Below are 17,094 nucleotides of genomic sequence, written 5' to 3' on the forward strand. Positions count from 1 at the left end.
TTGACATTTATCTGTAACACAGCATTTGCACATTTATGTTTAAGCCACTTTGATCCCTTTTTTTTACCAGCTCGTTTGCATTTCTTCTGCATTTTTCTGCTTTAACTGTGTGAGCCAGTCTTAGGGCCAGTCCCAATCCCCCCCTTAGTCCTACTTTTCAGTCCTACCCCTAAATTTTGTGCGTTCCCGTGAGGGTAGTGGTGTACCAATTCATCTTTGCATGTAGGGCTAGTGGACATAACGAGGGCTAGTGGACATAACGAGGGCTAGTGGACATAACGAGGGCTAGTGGACATAACGAGGGCTAGTGGACATAACGAGGGCTAGTGGACATAATGAGGGCTAGTGGACATAACGAGGGCTAGTGGACATAACGAGGGCTAGTGGACATAACGAGGGCTAGTGGACATAACGAGGACTAGTGGACATAACGAGGGCTAGTGGACATAACGAGGGCTAGTGTGTATGAATCTAGCCCTTCACAGTGAGGGATTTCAGATACTGACTCACCGACCGAGGGCTAGAGAAATTTCCCAGAATGCTTTACGTCGTCATTTGCAGACTGAATAAAACAAAAAAACATGGCGGACATTTCTTATTTTTAGTGAATAAAATCAATATTTTGAGTTAGTTTCTGCATAGGAAATGTGTTTTGATTACATTTTTAGCGAGAAATATATATTTTACTTTCATAATATTCACTCATTGAATGTACATAATCACTCGCTTGCCCGTTGTTGCAAAGATTTCGCCAGAATAAAGGCTGATTTATGGTTCCGCGTTACACCAACGCAGAGCCTACGGCGTAGGTTACGCGGCGACGCGTAACCTACGCCGTAGGCTCTGCGGCGATTTAACGTGGAACCATAAATCGCCGGCGGCTCTTCTCATCCCCGAAAACATTGCAGCAAATTTCTTAACAGGCGTTATTTGGATAAATTGAGCCCAGGTTGGGGATCTTAACGGTTACTTTTACGCCTGAAAAAATATTAAAACTTAATAAAGTGGCATATTAACAGCACTACAGCGGAAATTAGAACAGCTTTTAGCTCTGGGCTTCCTGATATGGTGTGACGTATGTGCAAACGTAACTACGCAGTCACTTACGTACCCGAACGTAAACCACGCAGTGACGTAGCAAGTGGTGTCCCAATCCCTAGGGAACATTACAAGGACCCTAAAGTCTGTGGCTTCATTTTTAGGGCTAGTGGTAGAAAGTAGGGGGGGATTGGGATTGGCCCTTAATTGTGGAGCTATGGACTCTGTTTGAAGTAATCCAGCACTTCCTGGCACCGGCTCGGAGCTGATCACCTAACTTGACCTGGGAGTTTACCAATGTGGGGCAGGGAAGGACATTATAAACCAGCTATCTTCAAAGCAATGGCTTCCTATCTACCAGATTAGATCCTCTATTGTGCTGAGAGCTGGAAACTTAGGGCAATAAAAAGATAAAATGCTGAGCGGCAGCTCCCCTCGCCTCTGCCAGGAAGGCTTTCATTAGGAAGGGGACACGTTCTGCCTGAGCGGGGAGGTCCCAGGCGGAAAACAAATAAAAAGTTATTTTTGCAAGTTGATTATCAACAGATGATAAACTTTGATCTCAACAAGAAGCCATTAAAAGATTACTGAATTTCCACTAGTTAATAACTGTAGCAAGGTGGATGCTACGGGGGCCCGACCGAAGGATGGAGGAGAGAGGCATGGAGCGGGCCCTGGACACGCTCGCCCGGGCCATGGCGGGCATGGCGGCCGCCTTCCGGGACCAGGGCGAGCGGCAGCTGGCCGCCATAGAAGCCCTGGTGGCCGCGGGGCGACCCACCCCTGCACCCCGTCTGAGGGCCGCCGCAGCAACGCGGGAGGAGCTGGCGGCGCCGCAGCTGAGAGGCCGGGAGGCAGAAGCTGCGGGCCGCCAAGCGACTGCTCCCGAGGCGGCAGGACCCGCGGAGCGACCCATCCCTGCACCCCGTCTGAGGTTCGCCGCGGCAGCGCTGGTGGCGCTGCAGCCGACCGGCCGTGAGGCAGTGGCTGCAGGCCGCCAGGCGACGGCTCCCGGGACGGAGGCGGAGTTGGCGGGGAAGGCGGCTTCGGAGGCGCAGCCGCCAGCGACGGCGGGTCCCACGGAGACGGGGCCGGACCTGCGGCCAGAGCAGAGTGTGGGGGAAGAGGCGGTCCTGGAGGCGGACCAGCAGCCCGCGCAGGGCTGCGTCGCGGAGGTGAAGGAGGCAGTCGTGCGCGCACCGGGTGGCCCGAGGCCACCATGGGCCCGGCCCCGAGCGCATCCTCCACGGCGGGCGGGCCGACGCCGGGGGCGACCGAAGGATGGAGAGGACACAGCGTTTGTTGCAGACCCTTTTTATTCTCACCCAAATCACCCAGAACACATATCACCAGCAGCTTCCCAGTCCCAGTCTGACCACCAGTCTCAGCAGCAGCTTCTCCTCTTATGAGGCTGGCAGAGTGGAGAGGCTGACGAGCCACACCTGTGTCCCGTCAGCCTGAGTGGCTGCAGCTCCTCCACTCTGCCACAATAACTTTCTAACATAAACAATATATGCCGTGAATAAGTTATAATAAGAACATGTTATCATAAACACTTAAAAATTAACTTTTCATGTCCCCCCCAATGTAAAATGTCATCACTATGCTTTTAGAGGTAAAAAGATTAAAAACTATACTTGAAAATAACAACTATTTTCCTTCATAACTTTTTAACTTTGGAACATATAAACAAGTGACTATTTGCCCCACAGATACGTGACATAAGAGAGCAAGTTTATCGTCATACATTTTTCCTATCTTATCCTATCCTATTCCTATCTTAATGCTTTTATTGTGAAAGTCACTTACTGTATGCCACTTATTTATTTCGAACATGTATAAAAAAAACAAGAAACAAAGATAAGAGAAACAAATACAGGTGGGCATTCCACCACATAAAGAAAAAAAACCCACATCAAAACACATATTTCAGTTACATCTTCGAAAAGTAGTGGGAGGAAGTATAAATGTATTTAATCCCACCCCCTTTCCACAACTAAACTAAATTATATGCCTGTATTTACTTTTTATACTATACACTAATTTGCATAAATAAATATATATCATTTTATAAATATATATATAGTAAGTAAAAAAAAGTAAAAAAAAAAAAAAAAAAAGCTTACTATAGTTGTAAAGGCAAACGTTTTTTGCGTCATTTCAAAATAAAAGCATATTTCAAAATAAACTCCAAAAAAGTTTTTTTGGAGTTTATTTTGAAATATGCTTTTATTTTGAAATAAACTCCAAAAAACGTTTGCCTTTACAATAGTCTTCTCCTATAAATCTGTCATGAAAATGGGAATAGTTTGTTTAGTATCATGCAGTAAAAATGGAATCACAACATATTTGATTTATTCCCTGCCAGTTTTATAAGACACATTCTTTAGCGACTAGTCTCTACGCAGGCTAAGCTCTACGGTGGCAAAGCGGGCAATTATGTGGCATAAAACAAAAAGGTGTCAGTGATAATTCTGCATTATAAATACATCAAAACAAGGTATTATTGTTTTGTTTTCATAAATCAACTATAAATAAATCAGTTTGTTCCACATTCATATCAGACGAACAAATGTTCACCAACAGCTTGGTCTTCCAGATTGAGCTGTGGGAAATGTACTAGACTTTTAAGACGGAAGAAAGCTGCATTGAAGCTAAAGCTTTGTGTCACTGATGATTTCTTCTCTTCATGTGACGCCCTGCTTGAGCAGTGTGACCACTATTTTGTGTAATAAAGCAAACGCTTGTGGGGATGAACAGCCTTTACAGCAGCACAGTTGACAGGGTGGAGTTTCGGCTATATAAAGTACTCGAGTTGTAAAAAAAAAATCAGGGGGGATGGTGGATTTGATCATATGGGGACAGATAATTTGTGCTGATTACAAATAATATAATATATTACAAATAATAGCAGTGACCAAAACACCTGCAGAAATACTGCAGGAATGACATAGCAGCAGTTAAATGCAGCCTTCTGTAAGCTTTAAATATCCACTGGACTTACATCAAATACATCAAAACACAACAATAAAAAACACTTTTCTGAACTTATCAATATGACTCTGTCCTTCACAGGATAAGTAAAATGGATCACTGCAAAAACTCACAATCTTAACAAGAATATTTGTCTTATTTCTAGTTAAAATGTCTCATTTTAGTAAATTACATAATTACACTTAAAACAAGACTCATCACTGGAAAAAAACAACAATTTTCACCTGTTTCAAGTAGATTTTCACTTGAAATAAGTAGGAAAATCTGCCAGTGGAACAACATTTTTTTGCTTGTAATAAGAAGATAAATCTTGTCCCACTGGCAGATTTTTCTACTTATTTCAAGTGAAAATTTACTTGAAACAGGTTAAAATTGTCAGATAAGTTATTTTTCTGGTGTTATTTTTCTGGTGATGACTCTAAATGTTGAAATATCAGTAATACCACTGTGGCAGGGTGGAGGAGCAGCCACTCAGCTTATTGTGCACACCTGTGCCCAATCAACCTCTCCACCCTGCCTGTCTTCATAAAGAGCAGCTGCACACCAGCAAGAGTTCTGCTGGTGCACGTGTGTCTGGGTGAAATAAAAGAGTTCCTGCACTAAACCCTGTGTCCTGTCCTGCCGGGTGACCCCCGTAGCACTAGCCTAGCTACAACCACATTCATTGATATAATGACATAAGGGATGGAAAGGGGGGGTAGCGGTTTTACAGGGGGATGATTTGGACCGTTTTTATTTCAGGATAAAACCTCATCCCCCTTAACTCCAGTACTGGCTATATATAGGATTGATTGCATCAGCTCATCACAAGCTGAGTCTGTGCTGTCGGTCTGACTCATTCCAGCAGGTTAATAATGAGACACCGTTCACCCGTTCACTGAGCCTCAAATGAATCACTTAAAACAGTGACGCAATCCAACATCAGTATGCAACTCCACGCTGCACATCCGGCTGAATACTGTTCAAATATTAAAAAACAATTTCACATTCTTTCCTTTTAGTTTCAGGTGTCTAAACTAAAACAGCTCTCCTTAATCCACTGAGACGGCAACCAGTGAACTTAACCATGCAAAGTTTGCAGAACTAAATCCACTTCATGTGAACCAAAAGTAAATATCCGATCAACCCGTGATGCTTTTGCACTGTTTTGTTAAAAAATTCCTGGACTTTTGTTATGATGAGCTGTTGCCATTCCTCTCCTCATCACAGACACCCTCAACCTACATTCATGTCACTAAACCCCGTTAATCAGTAACTGACAAGGATCACAACAAACTCCAGACAAGTTCACTCAGAGTGCAGTTTTGTAGCATTCTGCACGGACGTGGAACACCCGAGTGCATTACTGACCAAATCAAAACTGCTGCTTACTGAGATGGAAGAGGTTTGGCAGCTGCATCCCCCTACGAGCAAATAAAGACAATGCTCACTTTATGTAAATACAACAAGGGGGGGGGCCTTGTAATACTTGCCCATATTCAGTGTTGATGCACGTAAAGGATAATAGTTTGAAAAAACAAATATGCCAATAGTTGGCGGTCTAAGTTTTCTACTGGAATCATCTACCTTAAACATGTTTGTAATGTCAAAACAAACGTAAGAAAACTCCTGTGGACACAAATAAGTTCAAAGCAAATGGGATTCCCTGGATCCCTCCATGCTTCCATTAACTCCCAGTTATCTGGGGTTTGGGTTGCGGGTGCAGCAGCTGAACTTCCTCTCCCCAGCTACTGTACCTGTTCCAGCTGTTCCAGGAGGAAACTAAGGGCCAATCCCAATCCCCCCCCTACTTTCTACCACTAGCCCTAAAAATGAGTAGGGCCCTTGAAATGTTCCCTAGGGATTGGGACACCACTTGCTACGTCACTGCGTGGTTTAAGTTCAGGTACGTAAGCGACTGCGTAGTTACGTTTGCACAAACGTCACACCATATCAGGAAGCCCAGAGATAAAAGCTGTTTTAATTTCAGCTGTAGCGCTGTTAATATGCCACTTTATTAAGTTTTAATATTTTTTCAGGCGTAAAAGTAACCGTTAAGATCCCCAACCTGGGCTCAATTTATCCAAATAACGCCTGTTAAGAAATTTGCTACGAAGTTTTCGGGGATGAGAGGACCACCGGTGATTTATGGTTCCGCGTTAAATCAACGCCGAGCCTACGGCGTAGGTTACGCGGCGACGCACACCGTACGGCGCACGTCGCCGCGTAACCTACGCCGTAGTCTCTGCGTTGGTGTAACGCGGAACCATAAATCAGCCTTTATGCTGGTGAAATCTGAAAAGACTTCGCAACAACGAGCAAGCTAATGATTATTTACATTTACTGAGTGAATATTATGAAAGTAAAATATATATTTCTCGCTAGAAATGCAATCAAAACGGATTTTTATGCAGAAACTAACTCAAAATATTGATTTTATTCACTAAAAATTTGAAATGTTGGCCATGTTTTTTTTTAATTCAGTCTCCAAATGATGACGTAAAGCATTCTGGGAAATTGGCCCTCGGTCGTGAAGTCAGCATCTGAAATCCCTCTCTGTGAAGGGCTAGATTCATACACACTAGCCCTCGTTATGCCCACTAGCCCTCGTTATGTCCACTAGCCCTCGTTATGTCCACTAGCCCTCGTTATGTCCACTAGCCCTCGTTATGTCCACTAGCCTTCGTTATGTCCACTAGCCCTCGTTATGTCCACTAGCCCTCGTTATGTCCACTAGCCCTACATGCAAAGAGGAATTGGGACACCACTACCCTCACGGAAACACACAAAATGTAGGAGTAGGACTGAAAAGTAGGACTAGGGGGGATTGGGACTGGGCCTAAGGTTTACCTACAGTCTCCAAACATCAACTCCTCAGGGTGTCCTGAGTCTGCCCCGAGGAATTCTCCTGGTTGCACATGCACAAAATGAGATGCGAGCAGGAGGAATCCTATAGATACCTGAAGCACCTGAACCGGCTTCTCTCCAAGTGAATGCTCAGTGACTTTTCAGTCTACAGTATCTCTAATCCTATCCTATCCCAAGATCAAATTCACTTCAGTCACTTGTATTCACATCCTCTTTTTTTCCATCACTACCCCGACTTCAAGACCAAATGCTGAGTCTTTGATACAAACATCAACTAGTAAATAGAAAGTGTTACCTTTTGGGTCAACTTCTCGGTTCTCCCTTCAACATGCCGGTACACACAAGTCCACACTATCCCATAATTCTACTGGCACCATTGATAAAACTAGTATAACTTCAACAAGTATCTGTGGCTACTTGGTACTCAGTCTCCTCATACGAGAAGTTGGCCATCACCGACACGCAGGGAACTGGGGACTTTCAGCACGTGGCTTTGACATTTTTCTGTGCCAGAAAAATAAGGACATAAATGATATGTTTCAGCTTGATCTACACCAGGGGTCGGCAACCCAAAATGTAGAAAGAGCCATATTGGATCAAAAACACAAAAAACAAATATGTCTGGAGCCACAAAACATTAAGTCTTGTATAAGCCTTAGAATGAAGACAAAACATGCTGCATGTTTCTATATTAGTTATAACTGGGGGAAGATTTTTTTTTTTTCATTATGCACTTCTAGAAAAAAGTCAAAATGTCGAGATTAATGTCGAAATGTCGAGAAAAAAGGCGAAATTTCGAGAAAAACGTTGAAATGTCGAGGAAAAAGTCAAAATTTTGAGAAAAAAGTTGAAATGTCGATATTAAAAAGGAAAGGAAAAAGGAAGAAAGAAAAAAAAGGAAAAAAAGAAAAAAAAGGAAAAAAGGAAAAAGAAGAAAAAAGGAAATAAAAAGAGAAAAAAAGGAAAAAGAAGAAAAAAGGAAAAAAAGAGGAAAAAAAGGAAAAAAAGAGAAAAAAAAAGGAAAAAAGGAAAAAGAGAAAAAAAGAAAAAAAGGAAAAAAGAGAAGGAAAAAAAAAAGGAAAAAAAAGGTCAAACATTTTTTAAAAAGCTCCAGGAGCCACTAGGGCAGCGCTAAAGAGCCGCGGGTTTTCGACCCCTGATCTACACAGAGACCCGCTCTTTTAGTCAGAAGTTCAGTTCATCCGTCCTCACTGTGCTCCAGGAGGTTCAATAAAGCTGAAACATCTCAAAGTCCAGATGGAACATGTTAAAGGGGAAACATGAATGCACACTCTGCAGCTAATCAAGGTTTTCATACCTATGAGGGCTGAAAATAAAGCTTTTTGACTTACCTTGTGAAAAGGTTTAATCAAAAGTGGCAACAAAACACTTTACGAACTGACTGCGAGCAGCGGCAACAGAGCACGACGACATGGCCTGAACCGAAAGTGAAAACCGGCTCATAAACCCTTCTATCTCAGATAAAACCTGCCAAGTTAGACTCTGGTCAGAACTTTACTCACCCGTGGGAGGGTTTTGGAATATGTTGCTCTTAAATCACATTTACTGAGCAGGTGATTTTCTGCTAATCAAACCAGCGTCTCCCTAAGAGCAGAGCTCTTTTACATACAGGACTGTCTCAGGAAATTAGAATATTGTGATAAAGTCCTTTATTTTCTGTAATGCAAAAATAGCTTAAGAAAACTCAAATATCCTATCTCAAAAAATCTGAATATTCTGGGAATCTTAATCTTAAAATGTAAGCCATAATCAGCAATATTAAAATAATAAAAGGCTTGCAATATTTCAGTTGATTTGTAATTAATCCAGAATGTGACTTTTTTTTTTTTTTTTTTTTTTTTTTTTTTAAATTGCATTACACAAAGTAAAGAACTTTATCACAATATTCTAATTTTCTGAGACAGTCCTGTATCTGAAATAATGACTGTGTGTGAGACTCTGAGTTTAAGAAAACGATGATTAAAATGATCTTGCATTATTCGTAAAAGTGAAATAACGTGCTGTGTTAAATGTCTGTTTTATAAACGCAAGTTAGCACAACAGGTCACACCTTCAAAACAATCAGGCGGTAAGAATCTATTTTTAGGGTGAAGCTCCATCACTGAGCTGACTTGTAAATGCTCCGAGCTGAGCAGGACGACGGCTGGCAGACGCTGTTAGCGTCACTCACAGTGAGAGAGTGATGAGATTAAACCTGTCTGCAGAAACGTGAACGCAGCCTGGTACGAGACGATTTCAAGAAAACACATGGATGGATATGCAAGCGCACCGGGAGGTTGAAGGATTTATGAATGAAAGCAATCCGGTGGAAAACATGGTTACTTTAAACATGTACCCACTTCCAGGTCAAGGGTCTACAGCAGGGGTCTTCAACTAGATTATTCAGGGGCCACATCTGCAAAAAGACTGTATGGAGAGGGGTTTTCAAAATGTATTTTGCACTCAAAGATGAAGATTTATGTAAATATAATTCATTTGTGCACAGGAATGAGCAGGAGAATATCTGTCTAGTTTACATATGAAGTATGTATTAATTGTCTCCAGATTTAGTCATTGTGAAAGTTAAATATAATATAGATAAATAAATATTATTTTAAATGCAAGTTCATTTTGGAACCATGCATTGTGCAAACTTAATGAAGTTGATATTGACCTACTTTTAATAGAACACGCCATAATGACAAAGCGCCACTTTCCACCAAGACTTCCTTATTTGAATATTATATTAAGCATTTCAGTCCATAGTAGCCAGTTTGATGTTATAAATAAGCAACCAAAATATTAACCATAAGCTCCTTTATTTATGACACATCTGTGCATTATATCAGCAAAACAAAACAATCACATTAAATTATAGGAGGTTTAGAAGTTCCATCTGAAATGCAAAGTCCTCATTTAGAGATTCAAATGAAAAAAGATTAAGGCCAATCCTAGAAGCCTAATGATGTAAACAAGTCCTCTATAAACGGAGGTTAATAACAAATAATGTGACAAACATTATCACTGTGCAACACTGGCAAAAAATCTGAAGTAGTAAAGAACATCTCCAACAGAGATTAAGGCCACGTTTACACATAGCCGGGTATTTACAGAAACGGATATTTCCCTCTGTACGTTTTGAAAAATTCCATCATTTACACGAGATCGTTTTAAAAATCTCTTCATTTACACGAATCCGCATAAATACGCTGTTAAGGTCATGCTAGCCAATCAGAATCCTGGAAAAACATCAACAAATGACACGTGTAACTTCCAGTTAAGGCTGATTTATGGTTCCGCGTTACACCAACGCAGAGCCTACGGCGTAGGGTACGCGGCGACCCGCACCGTTCGGCGCGTGCGCCGCGTACCCTACGCCGTAGCCTCTGCGCCGATTTAACGCGGGACCATAATTCAGGCTTTACTTCCAAGACGGAACGAGAGTCTTTAGTTTGGAGTGACAGAGAAGTGGAGTTACTTTTAAGTGTAACTTTAGAATATAAAACAGATAAAATACAAGAAAATATTGACAGTGGCCAAACAAATTGTAAACACAGGTCGCACACATGACGCTGGTGACGTTTCTGTTGCATAATGTGACGTTCTGAAGCCTAAATCTCAGATTCCCTCCGTTTACAAGCAAACATGAAAAACTGAGTTTTTGAAAATCTCCACTTTGGCCGGAGTTTTCAGAAATTATGGTTTTTGGCGACTTTGAGCTTCGTTTTCGTGTAAACGAATGGCCAAAACGCATGAAAACGCCACCGTTTTTGCTCCGTGTAAACGGGGCATAACATGTACAAACACTGTCCAATGAATCATTAACCAACTGAAAAGGCTACCAAGCATCTTAAACTTTTATTAATTATCAAAATGCGATATGTGAACCATGTTAGTTTCGCTTGCCGACCAGAAGTGACGTCCGATCGATCGGGACAACACGACTCCCCCCTTTTTTCTTTGTTTTATTTTACTCATTGGTCGCTCAGTGTTCTTTGATGAAAATGTTCTTTTGGAATGTATAATGTGCCTGTTTTTTTGTAAATTCAATGAGAAAAAAAAAACTTCCCCCCCTTTTTTGAAATATGACCAGAGGCCACATAAAAGCTCCTGACGGGCCCCAAGTGGCCCGCGGGCCGCCAGTTGAATATCCCTGGTCTACAGACTCCATGCAAGATAGTTAAAGCGGAGACATGGGTATATTAGTGAGTATATACGGGTATATTTCATATCAGTTGCATATCCACTTCTTAAATCTAGCCAAATCTATAAAAGAGAACATCATCCAAAAGAACAAAAAATAAATAAAAAATTATATATATATATATATATATATATATTTGGGTTTTGGGTTTGGTTATTCTTCTGATTGGAAAGTGCCTTCCAGCTCAAAAGCTCTGACATAACTCCACCGCGTCGGTCTGCTTTGGGGGTCCAAAGTTTGAACGTCTACTTTTTCATGCGTTATTCTGCAGACCCACATCAGAGCTGAATTATCCGGCTTCTCCAACGTTATGTCCATTCAACTTTACATCTTTCAGGGTTTTCTGTACAAATGCAGTCCACTCTAGTGAAGGGATATAAAATATTTACTGTTGAATTCCTCCTAGATATTTCAGCCAAAGCATGTCACAGTAGAAACATTCTTTGACTAATGCGTAGATCCTTTTACAAGGGCAAAGTAAGCTTCATTTGGAGTGAACATATATCTTACCAGCCATCCATTAACGTAGAGGACAGCAGCCTCAGGAAAGAGGCCTAGACCCCGTATCTTCCCAGCTATCCCCTCCAGCTCTTAGGGAGGGTTACTGAAGCGTTACCATGGCAGCCAATAGATAGTCTCACCAGCATAACGTGGGTAATCTCTCCGGTCATGTCTTGACCAAAACCCCTTCCTAGTGGAGAGGGACCTTTGCTGCAGATTGTGTATGGACGGGAGCGGACCGGAACCATGTGACTTCCAGCCCATGGAGCAGCTTTCCTAGACAACTCAGACCCAAACCCTAAAGGCTGAGTCATGGTTTTGCGTCAAAACGATGCTGTGCCTACGGCGTAGGGTACGCGTCGACGCGTAACCTTCGCCGTAGGCACGGCGTCGCTGACCTGCACCTCCCAAAAATTGTAACTATGCGTCGAGGCGACGCAGACCAAACACAGATCGAGAGGTCTCTGATTGGTTCGCTTGATAGCAACGCATTTCCGGTTTCCGGTTTGAAGCAGTCGTGAACTTTCAGCACTCTTTTCTTTGTGTATGTGTGATTCTTTTTGTTTAGTTTTTTTGCACAATAGTTAGGGCCCGAGCCCTGACAGTGTGAAGGCCCTACTATTGTATCTGTAGGAATTGTTTTTCTTCCGATGAAAGGAGGGCCTTTTTTCCCCCTAAACGTTCCCCAAAAGTCACCAAATTTTGCACGCAAGTCAGGCCTGGCGAATAATTTTATATTTAATGGTTTGCATTAATGGTTAAGCCCCTGTGATGGACTGGTGACCTGTCCAGGGTGTAACCCCTGCCTCTCACCTGAAATGAGCTCGGATAGGCTCCAGCAGACCCCCGTGACCGGCAAGGGATAAAGCGGGTATAGATAATGGATGGATGGATGGATGGTTTGCATAAATGGGCGTGGCCTAACGGCTCAACAGCGCCCTCTAGAAAACTTTGTGCCTCAAGCCCCACAATACGGTTTCACGTACATGCACGAAAATCGGTACACACCTGTATCATGTCACAACTTAAAGAAAAGTCTCTTGGTGCCATGGCCGAAACCGAACAGGAAGTCGACCATTTTGAATTAATCGTGTAATTTAGGTGCAATTTATGCAATTTCTTCTGCCATTTCTTCGCCCGAACCGCAACGTGCACCCAGGTGTGTTATACATCAAAATGTGCATCTCTATCCTGCGACGACGCGCATTACTTTTCTCAGTCAAAAGCGTTACCGTGGCGACGATAGATGCCCCCCTCAACTGGTTCCTCTAGATGTGGAGGAACCGCAACCGTACTCCAAATCCCTTACGAATGGAGGATCTTCCCTCAACGTCTCCGAAGAAGAATCCACCCTACGTAGAAATGATTCAAACCACTTGTCTCTTTGCTTCTCCCTACAGGTTATGTTTATGAACATTTCAAATCAAACATTGCTGATATCTTCCATGAAATAAAAAGTACTGCACTGATTTGGTATTTCACATAAACTGCATTGTTGCTAACGATCTCATTCAGCCCACATCTTCTAAAACAAGCTTCAACTAAACTATGAACCTCATCTGGATCGGATTAAAAGTAGAACAAACGTCTGAGTGCATGAGACTTTCCTTCTCATTTCTTAGAAAAACTGTTGCAGGCAGTTGAACACATCTGGTAGACGCTATAACAGCAGGAGAAGTAAGTGGTGTATTCATCAGGTGTATTTGACTGAACTCCTCAACTACTCCCTAGACAGAAACGAGAGATGACGCCACCAGATTTATGCAGATTTCCTTCCACGTATCTTAATGCAGTTGTTTATTTAGTCCAGAATTACACAAAATACAGGATGTTTGATTAAAACTAAGACGTTTTGTAGGATGTAGTGTTCTTTACTACATCTATAAATGACCACAATACAGGACCGTCTCAGAAAATTAGAATATTGTGATAAAGTCCTTTATTTTCTGTAATGCAAAAATGTCATACATTCTGGATTCATTACAAATCAACTGAAATATTCCAAGCCTTTTATTATTTTAATATTTCTGATCATGGTTTACAGCTTAAGAAAACTAAAATATCCTATCTAAAAAAATTTGAATATTCTGGGAATCGTAATCTTAAACTGTAAGCCATAATCTATAATATTAAAATAATAAAAGGCTTGCAATATTTCAGTTGATTTGTAATGAATCCAGAATATATGACATTTTTGTTTTTTTAATTGCATTACAGAAAATAAAGAACTTTATCACAATATTCTAATTTACTGAGACAGTCCTGTACATCATACACTTGTCAGGTCATTTACTTTCTGTTTTTAACATTAAATAAAACTATATTTCATGTATAAACAGTTTACATGAGAAAGTTGTCAGCGTTAAGGTGGCACTTCCAAACTATACTTTACGGCCTCAGCAGCTTCACAAATAAACAGGAATAAATCCAGATCCTGCTGCATCACGGTGCTCGTCGCAGACGGGATATTAAATTCATATTTTAGAAAGGAAATAGCTTTACAGGCTCTAACCCATTTTTCTTTTTTTTCTACCAGTTTTGACTTTAATTACAAAAACAAAACAAAACAGATTGTGTTTTTACAATTTATAGCCGAACTGTCTCCCAGGTCACACATATCCCACTCTTAAATCAGAGGAGCATTTCATCACAGAGCTGCTTGTGTATTAGCAGATGACGGTTCGCTCTCCCGGGGAATTGTGTGGGAACTACGCTCCCCTAAATCATCTCCTATTGGAGTTCTGCCATCTCAATCAGCCCCTAACGGTTCATGCGCAGCCTGGACGCAGGAATGCCGGGAGGGGATCAAGGAATGACTAAAGCATTCTCGTACCCATCGCCAGGACAGGGCGACTAAAGATGAGTCACAAAGAGAGAGTAAAAACCAAGTAAAAACCATTAATAAAACTAACATTGGAAAAATATAACCGTGGCCATTTTTCTTTTTCAAGGATTTTGGTTCCCATTATTCTCTGGTTTAGAGAACTTCATTGTACACTGATTGCTGTTTTATTGCTGTCATTTACTTTATGTATCTGTAGGTATTCGAGAAAGAGGAAAAAAAGGAAAAAGGAAAAAGAAGGAAAAAAAGCAAAAGAAGAAAAAAAGGAAAAAAAAGGTAAAACATTTTTGAAAAAGTTCCAGGAGCCACTAGGGGAGGGTATTGGGAAGGACCTCACGATACGATACGCATCACGGTACTTGAGCCACGATACGATACAAATTGCGATATCCCCATTATGCGATATATTGCGATATTCTACATAGTTCACCGAAAAATTTAAAAATGCATTACACATCTTAAAATCCAAGTTGTATATATGTACATCAGAGGATAGTGATAATGCATTGGACAGACTGAGTCAAAACAATGTAATTCAAACTTTCCATTTTAATTATGCAACATATTTGCATGAAAAAACACACTGAAACACAATGAAAAGTGCAGTGTGTGCATTATTCTTAGATACAAAATACTAAAAATAAAATGCAGTGTCTCACCCACACTGAAATCACAAAATAAAGTGCAGCTAGGGGTGGGCAAAAATATTGATACGGCAATATATCGCGATACATACATTGAATATCAATATCGTATCGGGAGACTATGTATATATATATTTTTGCCCACCCCTAGGAGCCACTAGGGCTGTGAAAACCATTAGAAAAACTAACATTGGAAAAATATAACTGTGGCCATTTTTCTTTTTCAGGAATTTTGGTTCCCATTATTTTCTGGTTTAGAGAACTTTATTGTACGCTGATTGCTGTTTTATTGCTGTAATTTACTTTATGTATCTTATGTATCTGTAGAATTACTGATGTTATTTACTTACTTTTTTTTGTTTTTGGGGGGGGTAGGCGGGAGTTGGCATGCCTGCACAAAAGAAAATTGTAAGACCTACCCAGAGGTGTCAAGTAACAAAGTACAAATACCTTGTTACCTTACTTAAGTAGAAATTTTGGTTATCTATACTTCACTGGAGTAATTATTTTTCAGACGAATTTTTACTTTTACTCCTTACATTTTCACACAATTATCTGTACTTTTTACTCCTTACATTTTAAAAACAGCCTCGTTACTCTATTTCATTTCGGCCTTTAAATAAAAACTATCCAGTTAAATTGCTCCATCCAGATAGAGTGAATTAGGTTGTGGTTGTTTCAGATGTTCTTGTCCAGTTTTGTTCTTACATCCGTTCCCTCAGATTCCTGCAACTAAACTTGGATGTACATTCCAATAAAGGTTAGGATAAATGATAACATGCCTCTGAAGTTTGACTTTTTGCACCATTACAATACTTATAGGCAACTAGTCATCATATCTGCTGCTCTCTGAAACACATGTTAATGCTCAATAGTACACATATATGCTTCTTTAATATATTTGCATTATACTAAGATGCATTTATTTTCAATGGCTTTTGTCCTTAATGGCTTTTTCCCCCTTACATTACTTTTACTTTTATACTTTAAGTAGTTTTGAAACCAGTACTTTTATACTTTTACTGGGGTAAAAAACTTGAGTTGATACTTCAACTTCTACAGGAGTATTTTTAAACTCTAGTATCTATACTTCTACCTGAGTAATGAATGTGAATACTGAAGACACCTGGACCTACCGTCATTAAGGATGTATCTGATTGCCTTTCTTTTTTTTAAATAAAAAGATATTTAAAAAAAAAACAAAAAAAAAACAAGTGGAAACAATTTTCAATTTCCATCCAGAATTCATAAGTCGTGTCTGACATCCGTTCATTCAGACGGTTGCAGGAGGTCATGTTTGTACGCATACGTGGAGCAGCTTTGACACTCTGGCCACTGACGGTTAACCTGATTAAATCATTGCTCGTCTTGTTAAAATGCAATGCTCTTGTGGGAAAACCTGCATCGTGGCATTCACATGAATGTTATTTTTAAGTAAACTTGGAACATGGTAAATCCATTTCCTTATAGTAACTCCCTCCCCCACGAGGTCAGCGATGAGCATCTTAACGTTTTTTTTAGGAAGTGCTCAAAGAAACCCAACAAAGAGTGGGAGGCCTCTAGTCTACATATAGCAACCCAGTTGGGACTGATTGGGATCTGTGGGAAGTAATCCCAATCTGCAGAGATTGCAGATGTGTAGATGTGGCTGGACACGTCACATGGTTCAGCTGGAGAACTGATATTTTAAACAGGCTGTTGACTGGACTTTAGAAGTTGTTTTGGGTTACTCAAGCCAATCAAGCGGTATTGGTACCAAACCTGCAAAGGGAATATAATTAATTCAATTCTGACAGTAGTATATTGCTTTTGACTCTCTGAGGCATAATTTTCCTAAACCCATTTTAAAGGGGTTTATAACTTCCATGCCCTCCAGGAGCCTAACAATGATACTAACACGTTGACAGACCTGGGGCCTCATTTATAAAGCTTGCCTGCGCACAAAACAGGGCTTGAAAGATGCGCAAGCCACCTTCTACGCAAAGGTTGGGATTTAAAAAAAAAAACTAACCGAAAAATGTGCG

At 40.8% G+C, this 17,094-nt stretch overlaps 1 protein-coding gene across 6 annotated transcripts in view; it reads right to left on the bottom strand.

Annotated features, from left to right (window-relative positions):
• htr4 (5-hydroxytryptamine receptor 4) overlaps nt 1–17,094 on the bottom strand; it is a 282,593-nt gene that overhangs the window by 226,966 nt on the left and 38,533 nt on the right. The window contains exon 1 of one of the 6 annotated variants that reach the window (XM_061726113.1): nt 8,232–8,315. The exons of the other annotated variants lie outside the window; for them this stretch is intronic. The gene's annotated coding sequence lies outside the window, so the exon portion shown is untranslated. Of the gene's footprint in view, nt 1–8,231; nt 8,316–17,094 lie in introns of those variants that run through there. 6 annotated transcript variants of the gene reach the window in all.

Source organism: Cololabis saira, chromosome 7 (genome assembly GCF_033807715.1).
Source record: "Cololabis saira isolate AMF1-May2022 chromosome 7, fColSai1.1, whole genome shotgun sequence".
In the NCBI taxonomy this organism is placed as follows: domain Eukaryota; kingdom Metazoa; phylum Chordata; class Actinopteri; order Beloniformes; family Belonidae; genus Cololabis; species Cololabis saira.